Here is an 18,706-nt window from a genome sequence, read left to right on the forward strand (position 1 = left end):
TGGTTCACGCCTGTAATCCCAGCACTTTGGGAGGCCACGGTGGGTGGATCACCTGAAGTCAGGAGTTTGAGACCAGCCTGGCCAACAGGCGAAACCCCATCTCTACAAACTACAAAAATTAGCTGGGCATGGTGGCGGGTGCCTGTAGTCCCAGCTACTTTGGAGGCTGAGGCAGGAGAATCGTTTGAACCCGTGGGGCAGAGATTGCAGTGAGCTGAGATTGTGCCACTGCACTCCAGCCTAGGCAACAGGGCAAGACCCTGTCTCAAAAACAAACAAACAAAAAGATATAGTATAACTCCATTCCCCAAAAGTCTTCTGTGCTCCTTTGTACTTCACCCTCTGCCCTTACCCCGGCAACTACCGACCTGATATCTGTCCTTATAATTTTTTGTTTTTCAGTCAGAATCTTGCCTTGCCCAGGCTTGAGTGCAGTGGTGCAGTCTTGGCTCACTACAACCTCTGCCTCCTGGGGTCAAGTAATCCTCCCACCTCAGCCTTTCAAGTAGCTGGGACGACAGGTGCACGCCACCACACCCAGATAATTTTTGTATTTTTTGTAGAGACAGGGTTTCACTATGTTGCCCAGGCTGGTCTTGAACGCCTAGGCTCAAGTGATCCTCTCACCTTGGCCTCCCAAAATACTGGGATTATAGCCATGAGCCACTATGCCCAACCTGCCCCTATAATTTGATTTTTCCCGAATGTTATATAAATGGAACCACTGGAGCTTGGTTCCTTTTATTCAGTGCAATGTATCTGAGATTCAGGCAAGGGAGTGTAGTAATCATTTGCTCCTTTTACTGAGGTATAGTATTCCATTATATGACTGCACTATGTGTACTTATGCGTTCACCAGTTGATGAACATCCATTTTTAAATTTTTTTCGAGACAGGCTCTCTCTCTGTCACCCAGGCTGGAGTGCAGTGGTGTGATTTCGGCTTACTGCAACCTCTGCCTCTTGAGTTCAAGCGATCCTTCCACCTCAATCTCTCGAATAGCCGGGATTAAAAGCATGCGCTGCCACACCCAGATAATTGTGGTATTTTTAGTAGAGATGGGGTTTCACCATGTTGGCCAGGCTGATCTCGAACTCCTGATCGCAAGTGATCCGCCCGCATGAGCCACCACACCTGGCCTGTAAAGCAATCTTGCGTCTCTGTTCCCCCAGTCCTGCTACAGTCCTTTTCTCTCTGCATATCTGCTTTTTTTTTTTTTTCCTCCTCTGCTCTAATTGACAAGCGGAATATGGCTGCTGTGTAGCTCCCAGTCCACATGTTAAAATCCCAGCCACCTTCAAACTGATTCACTGCTTCTCAGTCCAATCCTAAATTCCCAATGAAACAATCTAGTAATCACCTGGGTTGGGGCTGTGGTCCAAGCAGCCGTGGCCAGGGAGGCAGAGTCAGATGAAGCGAAATGGCTTCCAAGAACTCATTCCAGTGATGTGATCTGTGGGTGTGCTTCCCAGAGAAAAGGCGTGGCTACGAGGCTGGGGAAATAACCCAAAACATAAAACAAATCAGTTTATTGCTCTGATGCTTGGACTATTTGAAGCTCAGGATTTATTTTTTATTTCTATTTTTATGTATTTATTTTTCTTTTCTTTTTTTTTTTTTTTTTTTTTTTGAGACGGAGTCTCGCTCTGTCTCCCGAGCTGGAGTGCAGTGGCCGGATCTCAGCTCACTGCAAGCTCTGCCTCCCGGGTTCACGCCATTCTCCTGCCTCAGCCTCCCCAGTAGCTGGGACTACAGGCGCCCGCCACCTCGCCCGGCTAGTTTTTTGTATTTTTTTTAGTAGAGACGGGGTTTCACCATGTTCGCCAGGATGGTCTCAATCTCCTGACCTCGTGATCCGCCCGTTTCGGCCTCCCAAAGTGCTGGGATTACAGGCTTGAGCCACCGCGCCCGGCCATTATGTATTTATTTTTCTGTGTGATGGAGTCTCGCTCCATTGCCCAGGCTGAAGTGCAGTGGCACGATCTCAGCTCACTGCAAACTCTTCCTCCTGGGTTCAAGCGATTCTCCTGCCGCAGCCTCCCGAGTAGCTGGGATTATAGGCACATGCCACCACGCCCAGCTAATTTTTATATTTTTAGTAGAGATGGGGTTTCACCACATTGGCCAGGATAGTCTCGATCTCTTGACCTTGTGATCGTCGGCCTCGGCCTCCCAAAGTGCTGGGATTACAGGTATGAGCCACCATGCTCGGCCAGGAAAGTTTTGTCTTGTTTTGTTTCGTTTTGTTTTGAGACGGAGTCTCACTCTGTTGCCCAGGCTAGAGTGCAGTGGCACTGCAACCTCCACCTCCTGGGTTCAAGTGATTCTTCTGCTTCAGAGTAGCTGGAACTACAGGCACCTGCCACCACGCCCAGCTAATTTTTTGTATTTTTAGTAGAGATGAGGTTTCACTATGTTGGCCAGGCTGGGCTTGGACTCCTGACCTCATGATCTGCCTCCCAAAGTGCTGGGATTACAGGCGTGAACCACTACGCCCGTCCGACCAGGAATGTTTTAAATAATATAATTCCAGTGATGCTTTTGTAAAATGAAGTTTGCATAACCATGGCCAGTTCATATAGCAGGGTGGAAACAAGAGACCACGTCTTGTGGGCAGCCCAAATGACCATCCTCTCAGATCCCAGCTACACCAAATCTCTGTACCTTTCCAGCCTTCGAGGTGCAGTAAACTCAAAATTAAATAGTGAGCATTAACTTTTGCTTTCAGGGCTCCCAAGTAGAGTCTATTTTTAGGAACAGCTTGGATCTTTGAAAATGCAGCTTGGCCCAGCGCGGTGGCTCACGCCTGTAATCCCAGCACTTTGGGAGGCCAAGGCAGGTGGATCACCTGAGGTCAGGAGTTGGAGACCAGTCCGCCCAACATGGCGAAACCCCATCTCTACTAGAAGTACAACAATTAGCCGGGCGTGGTGGTACACGCCTGTAGTTCCAGCTACTCAGGAGGCTGAGGTAGGAGAATTGCTTGAACCTGGGAGGCGGAGGTTGCAGTACACCGAGATCACGCCACTGTACTCCAGCCTGGGTGACAGAGTGACACTCTGTCCCCACCCCCAAAAAAGAAAAAAAAGAAGAAAAAGAAAATAGCACTGACTGCAGAAGACCTGGGTTTGAATCTTGATGCTCTCACCGAATGCTTTGTCATCTTGGGCAAAGCACCCAGCTACTCTCCATCTCTTCATCTGAAAAATGGAAGTAATAATATTTTATTCTTACCTCAAAGGGCTAATTGAGATTCAAGTGAAATTATGTAAGTAAATAAACAGTACTTTGTAAATTGTACAGAATAGCAAAGTGTGTCACTTGTACATCCACAAATCTCACCAGACTTTGGTACAAATAGGGAAGAAATCTGTTGTATGTAACATAATGTGGTAGTTAAGAACAAGTTGGTTTCTGCAAATGGTGCTGGAACAATTGGATATTAATATGCAAGAAAGGGAACCGTGATCCATACTGTGTACCATATACAAAAATGAACCTGAAATGAATCATACACCTAAATTTAAACCTAAAACTATAAACTTTCCAGAAGAAAATATTTATAACTTATGGATAGGCAAATATTTCATAGATAAGACACACAAAAAAACCATGAACCATAAAAAATGTTTCAATTAGACTCAATAAATGAAAACCTCTGCCCTCCAAAAACACTGTTAAGAAAACAAAAAGATGGCCGGGCGTGGTGGCTCAAGCCTGTAATCCCAGCACTTTGGGAGGCCGAGACGGTGGATCATGAGGTAAGGAGATCAAGATCATCCTGGCTAACAGGGTGAAACCCCGTCTCTACTAAAAAATACAAAAAACTAGCCGGGCGAGGTGGCGGGTGCCTGTAGTCCCAGCTACTCGGGAGGCTGAGGCAGGAGAATGGCGTGAACCCGGGAGGCGGAGCTTGCAGTGAGCTGAGATCCGGCCACTGCACTCCAGCCTGGGTGATGGAGCGAGACTCAGTCTCAAAAAAAAAAAAAAAAAGAAAAGAAAATGAAAAGATAAGACACAGATTGAAAGGAAATATTTTAAAAGCACACATCTGATAAAAGCTTTGTATCCGGGGCTGGGCATGGTGGCTCACACCTGTAATCCCAGTGCTTTGGGAGGCTGAAGGGGGCAGATCACTTGAGGCTAGCAGTTCGAGACTAGCCTGGCCAACATAGTGAGACTCGCCCCCCCATCTCTATTAAAAATAAAAAAATGAAAAAGGTGGGCAAAATATATAAATAGACCTCCACTAGGTAAGAGAAAAAGATGGCAAGTACAGGAAAAATGTTCAATATCATTAGCCATCGGGTGCAAATTAAAACCATAATGAGATACCATTACACACTTAGAGTGGTTAAAATAAAAATAAGCCGGGCACGGTGGCTCATGTCTGTAATCCCAGCACTTTGGGAGGCTGAGGTGGGCAGATCACAAGGTCAGGAGATCGAGACCATCCTGGTTAACATGGTGAAACTCTGTCTCTACTAAAAAATACAAAAAAATTAGCCAGGCATGGTGGCGGGCACCTGTAGTCCCAGCTATTCGGGAGGCTGAGAATGGCGTGAACCCGGGAGGCAGAACTTGCAGTGAGCCGAGATTTTGCCACTGCACTCCAGCCTGGGTGACAGAGCGAGACTCGGTATAAAAAAAAAAGTAAAATAAAATAAACAAAAATTAATTCATAATATGAAATGTTATAGAGGATACAGAATAACTGGAAGTTTCATACATATACGTTGCAAGTGGGAATATGAAAAGGGTACAGTCACTTTGGAAAACAGGCAGTTTATTATTTTTTAAAATTTATTATTATTATTATTATTATTATTATTATTTTGAGATAGGCTCTTGTTCTATTTCCCAGGCTGGGGTGCAGTGGCAGGATCACAGCTTACTACAGCCTTGGCCTTCTGGGCTCAGTCAATCCTCCCACCTCAGCCTCCCGGGTAGCTGGGACCACAAGTGCACACTACCATGCCCAGCTAATTTTTGTCTTTGTTTCCAAGAGCTAGGGTTTTGCCTGCGCTGGTCTCCAATCCCCGGGCTCAAGTGATCAGCCCTCCTTGGCCTCCCAAAATGCTGAGACAACAGGTGTGAGCCATCAGCCAGGCGTAGTGACCCACGCCTGTAATCCCATCTACTCAGGAGGCTGAGGCATGAGAATTACTTGATCCCAGGAGGCGGAGGTTGCAGTGAGCCGAGATAGCGTCACTGCTTTCCAGCCTGGGCAACAGAGCAAGACTCCATCTCAAAAAAAAAAAAAAGAATAGAAATGATAAAGATTGCTTTGGTGGTCCTGGTTCCAGATGCTTTCAGGACCCTGCTGCATACCTTTCCATCAGTGCTATGAAAGCACCTCTCTATCCTTTCAAAACTGCCCTTTCTTTTTCTTAGGCTCACTCAGATGGGTTTCTGTTCTTTAGAACCAAAGAGTCCTACCTACCACAATAGTAACATGAGTTATCATGGAGTAGAAAGACAAGGCTTGGACCCAGCCCATGGGGACTGAGAAGCAGAGCTGACGTTTTGGGCAATGGGTGCTGTGAGCCGGAGACGTAATCCTCCCCTCTTCTGTTCCTTATAAAACAAATTGCATGAAAGGTTTAGGCCAGCTGGGTGAAGATTAGCTCTACAAAGTGAACAAAGGAGGGTATTATCCAGGTTAAACTACCATTTGTTTCCAGCTGGGAAGGAGCAGAGACGATGAAGAGGAGGAGAGAGGAAAAACTGGGAGGAAGAAAAGGCAGTGGAGGGGGGAGGAAAAAAACTGACACAATGTGGTGCCAGAAAATGTTTATATATTCACGTTTGGAGGCTTCTTACCTTCGGATGAAAAATGCTGGTCAATTGCCAGGTATTCGTTTGTAAATTAGGAATTTATAGTACGTTTAAGTTTACTGTAAATAAATGAACCTTCCATAAAATCAGCTTTCTGACACATTTCCAGACATCTCTCCAAAGCAGCCCATGAGAAATCCTGACTCTCCTTACAAGCAGAATTAAATAGGAGTTTTAGTTTCTCTGCTATGTTCCTGCCTTTGCTGTTAGCTGGGATGAACAGAATGAATGATGTTAGCTGGGATGAACAGAATGAATGATGTTAGCTGGGATGAACAGAATGAATGATGTTAGCTAGGATGAACAGAATGAATGATGCACAGAGGCGGGTGAGACAATGGGGCTGATTCATGGTTTGAGAAAACAGAGAATTGTCACAGAGCTAACACTGGCCCTCCTTTTTGCCGAGGACACTGCAATGTTTAGCTGAAAGCATCGTGTTTAGATTCTTCCAACCACTGGGTAAGCATCTAAATGAGAAAAGCAATATGGGACTCCCAGGCTCCCTGGGGACGCTTAAAACAATCCTGAGATACCCTGGCAAAGCTTGTGATCTTTGTAAACAAGTGGAGAGATGTTTTTCAAACAGCTGTTAATTTCATTAAGAAGCCTAATTTTAAGGTCCCAGAACAGGCATTTCTTTTTACGCCAGGATAATCTCTGAGTTTTATATTTGCATCCAGTCCTGGTAGCTTAGCTTGGATGTCAGTGTTAGTTAAGCTGACATTTGGATGGGCATTTTCACTTGTGCTCTGAAAAGAATTTACCCTTAGAAGAGACTACATTTGACCAAACTAAAGTTAATGGGCAATTTAGAACTACTTATTTATATTTTTATTATTATCATATTGCACAAACTGTTTTGTGACTTTTTCATTGAACACTGTAGTTTGAAAACATTAACTTGTCAACAAATTTTAATCTATAAGATAACTTCGGGCAGGGTGTGGTGGCTCATGCCTGTAATCCCAGCACTTTGGGAGAAGGCAGGCAGATCACTTGAGGTCGGGAGTTCGAGACCAGCCTGACCAACATGGAGAAACCCCGTCTCTACTAAAAATACAAAATTCGCTGGGTATGATGGTGCATGCCTGTAATCCCAGCTACTTGGGAGGCTGAGGCAAGAGAATTGCTTGAACCCAGGAGGCAGGGGTTGCAGTGAGCCGAGATCCTGCCATTGTACTCCAGCCTGGGCAACAAAAGCAAAACTCTGTCTCAAAAAAAAAAAAGATAACTTCGAATAAATGTGTAGTGTTTGATTCTGTGGATGAACCATCATTTGTTTATCTGCTCCCTTGTTGGACAATTAGGTTGTTTTTATTTTTCATAGCAATAAACCATGCTTCAGTAAAAATTATTGCAGATAAATCTTTGCACACTTTCTTATTTTCGTAAAAAAAAAAATTCTGGGCCAGGCACAGTGGCTCATGCCTGTAATCCCGGCACTTTGGGAGGCCAAGGTAGGGGGATCATCTGAGGTCAGGACTTTGAGACCATCCTGGTCAACATGGCGAAACCCCACCTCTACTAAAAGTACAAAAATTAGCTGGGCTTGGTGGCGGGTGCCTGTAATCCAGGTAATCAGGAGGCTGAGGCAGGAGAATCGCTTGAACCCAGGAGGTGGAGGTTGCGGTGAGCCAAAATCGCATCATTGCACTCCAGCCTAGGTGACAAGAGTGAGGCTCCGTCTCAAAAAAAAAAAAAAAAAAAAAAGAAAGAAAAAGTTCTGGATTTTGTGTTGCTGGGTCAGAAGAGAAGCATTTTTAAATGTTTTTTGTTTTGTTTTGTTTTTTGTTTTGAGACGGAGTTTTGTTCTTGTCACCCACGCTGGAGTGCAATGGTGCGATCTCGGCTCACCGCAAACTCCGTCTCCCAGGTTCAAGCAATTCTCCTGCCTCAGACTCCTGAGTTGCTGGGATTACAGGCATGCACCACCATGCCTGGCTAATTTTTATTTTTAGTAGAGACGGGTTTCTCCATGTTGGTCAGGCTGGTCTCGAATTCCCGACCTCAGGTGATCCGCCTGCCTCGGCCAATGTTTTTGACTCATTTCATACTGAGAAATTGTCCTCTGGAGTATAATTTATACCTTTGCCAAGCATAAGAGTGCTTTCCTTCACACACACTTGGCTCTCCAGTTTAACTTCATTTATTTATTTTGTTTTATTTTTTTAAAGAGAATTTTCTTGAGTTTTCCAGGAAAGTGAGCATATAATCTACAAATAATAATAATCTTTGGGGGGATTTTTTGTGTGTTTCATCTGCTAGATGAGCAAAGTCGCAAGAATTTATGTTTCAGCATTGGTAAGAATGGGGGTAAATGGATGTTCTCAAACCCTATGAGTATACATTGGTAAGTATTTTTGGAGGATAATTTGAGACTGTGAAAAATTTTAAATTGCATATCCTTTCACCCCGCGATTACACTTCTAGAAGATTGTTATTCACAAGTGAGCAAAGACACATGGATAGGCCGGGCGCAGTGGCTCAAGCTTGTAATCCCAGCACTTTGGGAGGCCGAGGTGGGTGGATCACGAGGTCAGGAGATCGAGACCATCCTGGCTAACACGGTGAAACCCCATCTCTACTAAAAATACAAAAAAATTGCCGGGCGCAGTGGCTCACGCCTGTAATCCCAGCACTTTGGGAGGCCGAAGCGGGCGGATCACAAGGTCAGGAGATCGAGACCACGGTGAAACCCCATCTCTACTAAAAATACAAAAAAAAATTAGCCGGGCGCGGTGGCGGGCGCCTGTAGTCCCAGCTACTCGGGAGGCTGAGGCAGGAGAATGGCGTGAACCCAGGAGGCGGAGCTTGCAGTGAGCCGAGATAGTGCCACTGCACTCCAGCCTGGGCGACAGAGCAAGACTCCGCCTCAAAAAAAAAAAAAAAAAAAAAAAGACACATGGATAAAGGTATTCATTAAGCACTTTTCCTTAATAGCAAAAATTAAAATAAAATAAAAAATTCATCAGTAAGAAATGGTTAAATAGGCCAGGTGCAGTGGCTCACGCCTGTAATCCCAGCACTTTGGAAAGCTGAGGTGGCGGATTACTCGACCTCAGGAGTTCAAGACCAGCCTGGCCAACATGGTGATACCCCATCTTTACTAACAAAACCGAAAACAAACAAACAAAAAAAACGGAACAAAAAAATAGCCAGGTGAGGTGGCACAAGCCTGTAGTCCCAGCTACTCAGGAGGAGGCTGAGGCAGGAGAAGAACTTGAACCTGGGAGGTGGAGGTTGCAGTGAGCCAAGATGGCACTACTGCACTCCAGTCTGGGCAGCAGACTGAGACTCTGTCTCAAAAAAAAGAAAAAAAGGGGCCGGGCGCGGTGGCTCAAGCCTGTAATCCCAGCACTTTGGGAGGCTGAGACGGGCGGATCACAAGGTCAGGAGATCGAGACCATCCTGGCTAACACAGTGAAATCCCGTCTCTACTAAAAAGTACAAAAAAAACCTAGCTGGGCGAGGTGGCGGCGCCTATAGTCCCAGCTACTCAGGAGGCTGAGGCAGGAGAATGGCGTGAACCCGGGAGGCGGAGTTGCAGTGAGCTGAGATCGTGCCACTGCACTCCAGCCTGAGCTACAGAGCAAGACTCCGTCTCAAACAAACAAACAAAATAAATAAATGAAATGGTTAAATAAATTATAGTAGCTAATACTATGAAATACTATGCAGCCATTAAAGACAATAAGGTAGATCTCTAGGACCAAACTGGAAATTGGTCCATGCGATTTTGTCAAGTTGATAAAATATGTTGCAGGATAATAATATTTTATGATCCCAGTTTTATTTTTCAAAATCAATGTATATACACTCAGAAATATATATGCCTAAATATGCATGGAAAAGCGTCTGAAAAAGACACATCGAACTGTTGAAGGTGATTACCTCTGAGAAATGAAATAGATACAATAACGGAAATGTTTACTTTTAACTTTACATGTTGTTTTAACTTTTTTTTTTTTCTTTTTTTTTTGTTTTGAGATGGAGTCTTGCTCTGTCACCCAGGCTGGAGCGCAGTGGTGTAATCTTGGCTCACTGCAACCTCTGCCTCCTGGATTCAAGCAATTCTCCTGCCTCAGCCTCCAGAGTAGCTGGGATTACAGGCGTGAACCACCATGCCCAGCTAATTTTTTGTATCTTTAGTAGAGATGGGGTTTCATCATGTTGGTCAGACTGGTCTCAAACTCCTGACCTCATGATCCGCCCACCTCGGCTTCCCAAAATGTTGGGATTACAGGCGTGAGTCACTGCACCCAGCCATTTTAACTTTTTATTAATATTTAGTCCTCTAAAAAAGAGGAAAGTAATGTGTCTGTTCCTTTCCAATTCTATGTCATTTCTTTTTCTTATCTTATTGCATTAGATTAGAATTTTGAGAGCAGTTGTTACTATGAATAGTAATAGATGACATCCTTGTCTTGTTCCTGACTTTATTTTATTTTTATTTTTGAGAGCACGTCTTGCCCTTTCGCCCAGTCTGGAGTGCAACGGCAAGATCTCGGCTCATTGCAAACTCCGCCTCCCAGGTTCAGGCAATTCTCCTGCCTCAGCCTCCAGAGTAGCTGGGATTACAGGTGCAAGTCACCATGCCTGGCTAATTTGTTTATTTTTTTTTTTTTTGTATCTTTAGTAGAGACGGGGTTTCATCATGTTGGCTAGGGCTGGCCTTGAACTCCTGTCCTCATAATCCTCCTGCCTCAGTCTCCCAAAGTGCTGGGATTACAGGTGTAAGCCACCGTGCCCGGCCTCTTTTTTTTTTTTTTTTTTGAGATGGAGTCTTGCTCTATCGCCCAGGCTGGGGTGTAGTGGCTCAATCTCAGCTCACTGCAGACTCTGCCTCCCGGGTTCCAGCGATTCTCCTGCCTCAGCCTTTCAAGTAGCTGAGATTACAGGCACACACCACCACACCTGGCTAATTTTCGTATTTTTAGTAGGGATGGGGTTTCACCATGTTGGCCAGGCTGGTCTCAAACTCCTGACCTGAGATGATCCTTCCACCTTGACCTCCCACAGTGCTGGGATTACAGGCATGAGCCACTGTGCCTGGCTGTTGCTAATGAGTTTAATAGTTACACATTTGGCTGGATGTGGTGGCTTATGCCTGCAAAGTTCTACTTTAAAACCACTCCTTCATGAAACCTCCTTTAAGCCTTCTAGGTGAGAATTAATCTTTTACTCCACTAGTTAAATAAAACTAGCAGAAAGGGACAGAAAGTTTGTTTTACCTGGCCAGGTGTGGTGGCTCACACCTGTAATCCCAGCACTTTGGGAGGCTGAGATGGGTGGATCACTTGAGCTCAGGAGTTCAAGACCAGCCTGACCAACACGGAGAAACCCCCTCTCTACTAAAAATACAAAATTAGCCAGGCATCATAGCGCATGCCTGCAATCCCAGGTACTTGGGAGGCTGAGGCAGGAGAATCGCTTGAACCTGGGAGGTGGAGGTTGCAGTGAGCTGAGATCACACCATTGCACTCCAGCCTGGGCAAAAGAGTGAGACTCTGTCTCAAAAAAAAAAAAAAAAAAAAAAAAAAAAAAAAAAAAAAAGGAAAAGAAAGAAAGAAAAGAAAAGAAAAAAAGAAAGTTTGTTCTATCCTTTGCCTGGTCTATGTGGTAGCGTGCCAGAGAAATTTGATACATCCTTTTGTACTATGTTTCTTCATATTATAACTTCAAAAATTATATATATATACATGTATTTGCCTCAAAAAGTGACAAGTATCCAAAGAAAAAAATGACAAGATGTCCATCCCTTGGCCCCCTTCCGTCCCCCTTCCTGCTGCTCCTCAGCTGCCCGAGATTGAACCCTGGCTGGGGCTGGGTAGCAGGACAGCCCCTCAGATGAGGTCAGCAACACTGAGAGACATTTCCTCAATGGAGGTGTTGTAGACGGTCTCGATGTCTCAAAGAGTCCTCTTGTCTTCTTCTATCACCATGTTAACAGCCACACCCTTATGACCAAACTGTCCACCTCAACCAATTCTGTGGATATAGTTTTCTCTGTTGGTGGGAAGGTCATAGTTGATGAGTAAAGAAACCTGCAGCACAGCAATGCCTCTGGCCAGCAGGTCAGTGGGAACCAAAACTCTGCTAGAGCCAGAACAAAACTCCCTCACTGGCCAGGCGCAGTGCCTCGCGCCTGTAATCCCAGCACTTTGGAAGGCCAAGGCGGGCAGATCACCTGAGGTCGGGAGTTTGAGACCAGCCTCACCAACATGGAGAAACCCCATCTCTACTAAAAGTAAAAAATTAGCCGGGCGTGGTGGCGCATGCCTGTAATCCCAGCTACTTGGGAGGCCGAGGCAGGAGAATCGCTTGAACCCAGGAGGAAGAGGTTGTGGTGAGCCGAGATCGCGCCACTGCACTCCTGGAGTGCACTCCTGCCTCAGCTTCCCGAGTAGCTGTAACTACAGGCGTGGGTTACCACACCTGGGTCATTTTTTTTTTTTGAGATGGAGTCTCACTTTGTCACCCAGGCTGGAGTGCAATGGCATGATCTCGGCTCACTGCAAGCTCCGCCTCCCAGGTTCACGCCATTCTCCTGCCTCAGCCTCCCGAGTAGCTGGGACTACAGGCGCCCGCCACCATGCCCGGCTAATTTTTTGTATTTTTAGTAGAGACAGGGTTTCACGGTGTTAGCCAGGATAGTCTCGATCTCCTGACCTCGTGATCCACCCACCTTGGCCTCCCAAAGTCCTGGGATTACAGGTGTGAACCACCACGCCTGGCCCTTTATTTTGTATTTTTAGTAGAGATGGGTTTTGCCCCATTGGCCAGGCTGATCTCGAACTCCTGGTCTCAGGTGGGCCACCTGCCTTGGCCTCCCGAAGTGCTGGGATTACAGGAGTGAGCCACCATGCCCGGCAAGTGCTGCTTTTGAATATTCCTTCTAGGTCTAGGCTGAGTTTCACTCTGTTAATAGCCTTTAATTTGTTTTTATGGACGCTCAGTGTTCGTAACACAGGTGGATGTCATGATGCTGAGATGAGGAAGGATGGGTCAAGTTGGACTTGCCCTCACTGGCATATCCATACCTTGGGGAAATGCAGGTACACACAATAATTAGTAAAATCTCCCAGACTGAGTCCCATGACAGGTGGGTTGCGATTCTCCTTTAAATGGGACTTTGATTCACATAACTCGAATGCCCAAAAGCTTCCTTCTCACAACCTGCTAATTGCTTTCTATCAAATTTGCACACATAACAACGTACATTTACCTATAAATTATAGAGAACAGTTCTCAAAACAACATTTTAATAGACTTTTATTCTGGAGATACCTTAGAAGCAGATACTCCTCTTCCCAATAGAAGTATTTTTGGAGTGCTTCTTCCAGTCAGCTTGTTTGCAGAATTGTTTCAACTGACACTAATTTTACTACAGCAATTGAATAAATGTTTCCAGGCTGGGTGCGGTGGCTCACGCCTGTAATCCTAGCACTTTGGGAGACTGAGGTGGGCAGATCACGTGAGGTCAGGAGGTTGAGACCGGCCTGGCCAACGTGGTGAAAACCCGTCTCTCCTAAAAATGCAAAAATTAGCTGGGCGTGGAGGCGGGCGCCCGTAATCTCAGCTTCTCAGGAGGCTGAGGCAGGAGAATCGCTTCAACCCAGGAGGTGGAGGTTGCAGTGAGCTGAGATTGCGCCATTGCACTCCAGGCTGGGTGACACAGTGAGACTCCGTCTCAATAAATAAATAAATAAATAAATATTTCAATTTTGAAAATGTCTACTGGAAAAATAAAGATTTGCAATTAAAATAAATGGGGAGATTCTTAGATTGTGGTAAGTAAAATGGATGTCTATACTTAATTTTTTTTTCAAGAAACATCATCTAAAATGTCCATTATTAAATGTTTCCTGGATGGATACAGTAAGTTCTATCTAAGTCCTTACAAATTCTGATTGATAGCATAGATGTCCTAATTCTATATTTTCAATAGACAAGGGTTTATTAAGATAGATCTATCATCCTAGCAGCTAACTGAAGGGAAGGTGCATAGAACCATAACACATCACTTCACATCAAGGTAAGCACGTTAACAGTTTTCTGTTCAGAAAAATCATAATCCATGGAGAAAGTTTTATACCTTCCCCCAAAGGGAGTTGATTGTTTTTTGTTTTTTGTTTTTGTTTTTTTTTTTGAGGCGGAGTCTTGCTCTGTCGCCCAGGCTGGAGTGCAGTGGCACTATCTCAGCTCACTGCAAGCTCCGCCTCCTGGGTTCACGCCATTCTCCTGCCTCAGCCTCCCGAGTAGCAGGGACTACAGGCGCCTGCCACCACGCCCGGCTAATTTTTTTGTATTTTTAGTAGAGATGGGGTTTCACCGTGTTAGCCAGGATGGTCTCGATCTCCTGACCTCGTGATCCACCCATCTCGGCCTCCCAAAGTGCTGGGATTACAGGCTTGAGCCACCGCGCCCGGCCGATTGTTTTTTGAAGGACCACTAAATAAATAAAATTTGATATAAATTTAGTGCATAATTACATAATATAGATTTTAAATTTTTCTAAATATGAGTCTGAGAGCTCAAGGTTTATAGGAGTTAGTGCTACCTATTTGTATGAAGTCAGTGTTTTTATATAAAAGTGTTTCTGATTTCTTTCTGGGCAATTTTGTTTACTTTTAGAGCATTCGTTTAAAAAATAAAGAACTGAATTACTCAGCTAATTAAATATTAAGTAGCATGATATCAGACCATAATAAATATTTTAAAAGGTAAAAATGAAGGGAGGGTGGATTCTTAGAACAAAGGGATGCTAATTTATTGTATGTTTATTGACTGTTACTGAACCAAAGCAATAGCACAGACCAAAGCTCTATGCCTCATTTTATTGTCCTTATCTGAAAATCCCAGAAATGTAAAACTGGACAAGACTTTCTGGAGACAATTTGATTCATCTCTGGCAAATCTTCGTGACGCAAAAACCCAAGCCCTTCATGCAATTGGCTCATGTTCCCTTTGAACACTTACAGGGATAGAGACAATCTTTCTTTTTTACTCATTTTACTTATTTAATTTATTGTGAGACAGGGTTTTGCTCTGTCACCCAGGCTGGCGTGCAGTGGTGCCATCTCTGTTCACTGCAGCCTCCACCTCCTGGGCTCAAACGATCCTCCCATCTCAGTCTCCCAATGGGAGGAACCACAGGCGCGAACCACCACATCTGGCTAATTTCTCTATTTTTCCGTAGAGACGGGGTTTCCCTGTGTTGCCCAGGCTGGTCTCGAACTCCTGGGCTCAAGCGATTCTCCCACCTTGGTACCCCAAAGTGCTGCGATTACAGGCTTGAAGGACTGATCCCAGCCTATTTTTAGAGATGGGGGGCCAATCTGCCCAGGCTACAGTGCAGTAGCCTGACCGTGATTCACCGCAACCTGGACCTCCTGGGCTCAAGTGATCCGCCTGTCTCCAACTCCTGAGTAGCTAGGACTCCAGGCACGGGCCACCACACCCAGCTAATTAGAAGTTTTTGTTTTTGTTGTTTTTCTGAGACAGACTCTCGCTTTGTTACCTAGGCTGCAGTGCAGTGGCATGATCTTGGCTCATTGCAACCTCCGCCTCCCGGCTTCAAGCGATTCTCATGCCTCAGTCCCCCAGGTGGCTGGGATTACAGGTGCACACCACTATGCCTGGCTAATTTTTGTATTTTTAGTAGAGATGGCATTTCACCATGTTGACCAGGCTGGTCTCGAAATCCTGACCTCAAGGGATCCGCCTGTCTGGGCCTCCCAAAGTGTTGGGATTACAGGCATGAGCCAACGTGCCCGGCTGTTTTTCTTTTCTTTCTTTTTTTGTTTTTAGAGATGAGATCCTGCTGTGTTGCCCTGGCTGGTCCGGATCTCCAGGGCTTAAGCAATCCTCCCATCTCATCCTCCCCAGTAGCTGGGACTACAGGCATGTGCCACCACACTTAGCTAATTTTTAAAAATTTTTTTGTAGAGATGAAGTTTCACTATGTTGCACCTGCTGGTCTCCAACTCTTTGGCTCAGGTGATCCACCACCCCCACTCCCAACCTCCCCATCCCTGCCTTGGCCTCCCAAATTGCTGGGATTACAGGGGTTAGCAACCTGTGCCTGGCAGAGATAACCTTTCTTTTTTTTTTTTTTTTTTTTTTTTTGAGACGGAGTCTCACTCCGTTGCCCAGGCTGGAGTGCAGTGGCACAATGTCAGCTCACTGCAAGCTCCGCCTCCCGGGTTCACACCACTCTCCTGCCTCAGCCTTTCGAGTAGCTGGGACTACAGGCGCCTGCCACCAGGCCCGGCTAATTTTTTTGTAGTTTTAGTAGAGACAGGGTTTCACGGTGTTAGCCAGGGTGGGAGATAACCTTTCTTGATCAAAGGAAGCTTGTTTTGGTATCAAGCAACAATAATGTTTACATGAGTTACCGATGAGTCCCCATGAAACTGGGATACTTTGTACAGGCTGCATCCCCTCTCTAATTCTCACAAAAGAAGGGTTAGTTATTAGGTGTCTTTTATTGAGAAACTGAGTCCAAAGAGAGGTATGGTAATTTGACCCAGGTCTGGCTTCTGGCAAGTGCGGGGTCCAGGATTTACACCTAAGTTGTCTCTTTCACTAACTCTGTTGCTTCTCAAATGCAGTATATATATATTTACCTACATAAAGTGATGCAATAAAATCAGTACACATTAAGTTAAGCCTGTTTGAAGAAAAGAGCTTCCTTGTACAATAAAATTAATGATAAGATAATCTCATTTAAACCTGTTATTAAAATAATAGCCCCTATTGAATTATTCAGAACCCCAAATCTCGCTTTTTAAAAATCAAGGGTCGGCAGGGCGCGGTGGCTCACGCCTGCCCAGCACTTTGAGAGGCTGAGGCGGGCGGATCACGAGGTTAAGGGATCGAGACCATCTTGGCCAACATGGTGAAATCTCGTCTCTACTAAAAATACAAAAATTAGCTGGGCGTGGTGGTAAGCGCCTGTAGTCCCAGCTACTCAGGAGGCTGAGGCAGGAGAATCGCTTGAACTCGGGAGGCGAAGGTTGCAGTAAGCCGAGATCGCGCCCCTGCACTTCAGCCTGTCGACAGAGCGAGATTCCGTCTCAAAAAAAAAAAAAAAAAAAAAAAAAGGAAAAAAAAATCATGGGTCTCCGTGCGGAATAAATTAACTGCAAATCCCCAAGACGACTCTCTCATCAATATTTCAATCCATAATTTAACAAACACACACAGACATCCCTTATAGTGATACAGTTCCAGGCCTTTCTTTGGGCATCCTCTGATGTGTGTGTGTGACTAAGAAGAAGAATAGCTGAATCACATCCAAAAGCGAGTCCTCCCAATTAAAAATCTATAATAAAAATCAAGACAATGACAGCATTCCATCTGCCTTTTAACCTCAACAGCTCCTCCTCCCAAGCCGACCAACCTACTCCCTTCCCTCATTTCCCCCCAAACTGGGAAATCATCTCGGAGGCCGGAGGCAGAAAGGGACGGTAGGTGGCCGGGCCCCGCTGCCTCTCGCGCCTCCCGGGGCCCGCCACGCACGGTGCCAACCGGTCCCCGCGGTCGGCCGCATGAGCGCAAAAGCAGGGCAGGGAGGTGAGCAGAGCCAGAGTTCAGAAGGGGCCACAAGTTAGACGAGGGGCTGGGAAAAAAGAGCCTTTCCCAAGGTTACAGAAGCGTGCGGAGCGTGAGAAGCAGCACCTCGCGCGCAGACTCGCCCGCGGGCCCGGGGGCACCGCGGAGCCGCCCACCCGCTAGAAGGCAGCGCGGCCCCGGCTCGGCCCAGCCCGGCGCATGCGCCGCAGCCCCTCCTCCGCTCCCGGCGCCCGCCCCTCCCTCTTCCTGGCGGGTCTGGGGCGGCGGCGGCGGCGGCGGCGGCGGCGCGGTGACGTCAGGGCGTTGGGGCAGCTCCTGTGACAGACGGAGCCGGAGCGGCGGGGCGGCGGCGGAGTCCGGCGGCCGGGAGAGCGAGTGAGCGAGCGGAGGAGCAGCGACCCGGGGGTCTAGGGAGCGAGAAGGAGAAGGAGGGGAGCGCCCGGGCGCGAGCGAGAGAAACCGCGAGCGCCGAGGTTGGGCTCGAGCCCCGGAACGGCTGAGGAGCCCGCCCGCTCCCCTCCCCTCCCCCTCCCCGGGCCCGGGCCCAGCGCGCCATCCTCCCCCCCTCCTTCCCTCCCTCCCTCCTTCCTCCCTCCCCTCTCCCTCCCCCTCCCCCGCCGGTGGATGGGAGTGAAGGACGGAAGAGGCCCGGCGGAGGCGGCGGTGCAGCGCTCCGGTAAGGCGGCGCGGGTCTGCGCCCTCCCCTCTGTCTCCTCCACCGCGCCCGGGCGGCTGCAGGCCGGACCCGGCGGCCTGACGATGTGGCTGCGCCGGTCCCCTCCCTCCCATTCTCCCCTCCCCCTGCCGCCGCCGCCGCCTCCTCCTTCTTCTTCTCTCCTCGCTCTCAAAATGGCGGCCGCGACGGCCGTTGAGTGAGAGACCCGGAGGAGGGGGACTGTCCGGGGAGGGCGCTGCCCTCGCTGCTCTCCTCCCGGGCCCGGCTTTGGGGGCTGCCGGCGCCGCTGCGACCCCCCCCGCGGCCCTCCCCAAGAAGGGATCGCCCTCCTCCCTGGGTGACTTAGCAAGAAAAGTATTCTTGGGTAGGAAGGGCGTGGGGACCAGGTAGCTCTCTGATCCTGGGGAAAGGGCTCGGCCCTGCTCTCTGCGGCCGCAGAGACGAGCACCGCAGTCCCCACCCCACCCTCCGTTGTGGGCTCGGGGACCGGCTCAGCCCTTCGCCGCCGGGGCACCCATTGGGCCTTCCAGGCATTCCGTCCCCGACTGGTCCTTAAGATGGGGTGGACCAGCGGAGGGTGGCCCAGCGTCTCCCCGGCCCCCAGTGCGGCGG

General features: G+C 47.3%; 1 protein-coding gene across 1 annotated transcript in view; it reads left to right on the plus strand.

Moving 5' to 3' along the window:
* The first annotated feature begins 17,940 nt into the window (after positions 1-17,940).
* PAFAH1B1 (platelet activating factor acetylhydrolase 1b regulatory subunit 1) overlaps positions 17,941-18,706 on the plus strand; it is a 107,235-nt gene continuing 106,469 nt past the window's right edge. The window contains exon 1 of the mRNA XM_037987485.2: positions 17,941-18,094. The gene's annotated coding sequence lies outside the window, so the exon portion shown is untranslated. The remainder of the gene's footprint in view (positions 18,095-18,706) is intronic.

This window comes from Chlorocebus sabaeus, chromosome 16, assembly GCF_047675955.1.
Source record: "Chlorocebus sabaeus isolate Y175 chromosome 16, mChlSab1.0.hap1, whole genome shotgun sequence".
NCBI classification, from domain to species: domain Eukaryota; kingdom Metazoa; phylum Chordata; class Mammalia; order Primates; family Cercopithecidae; genus Chlorocebus; species Chlorocebus sabaeus.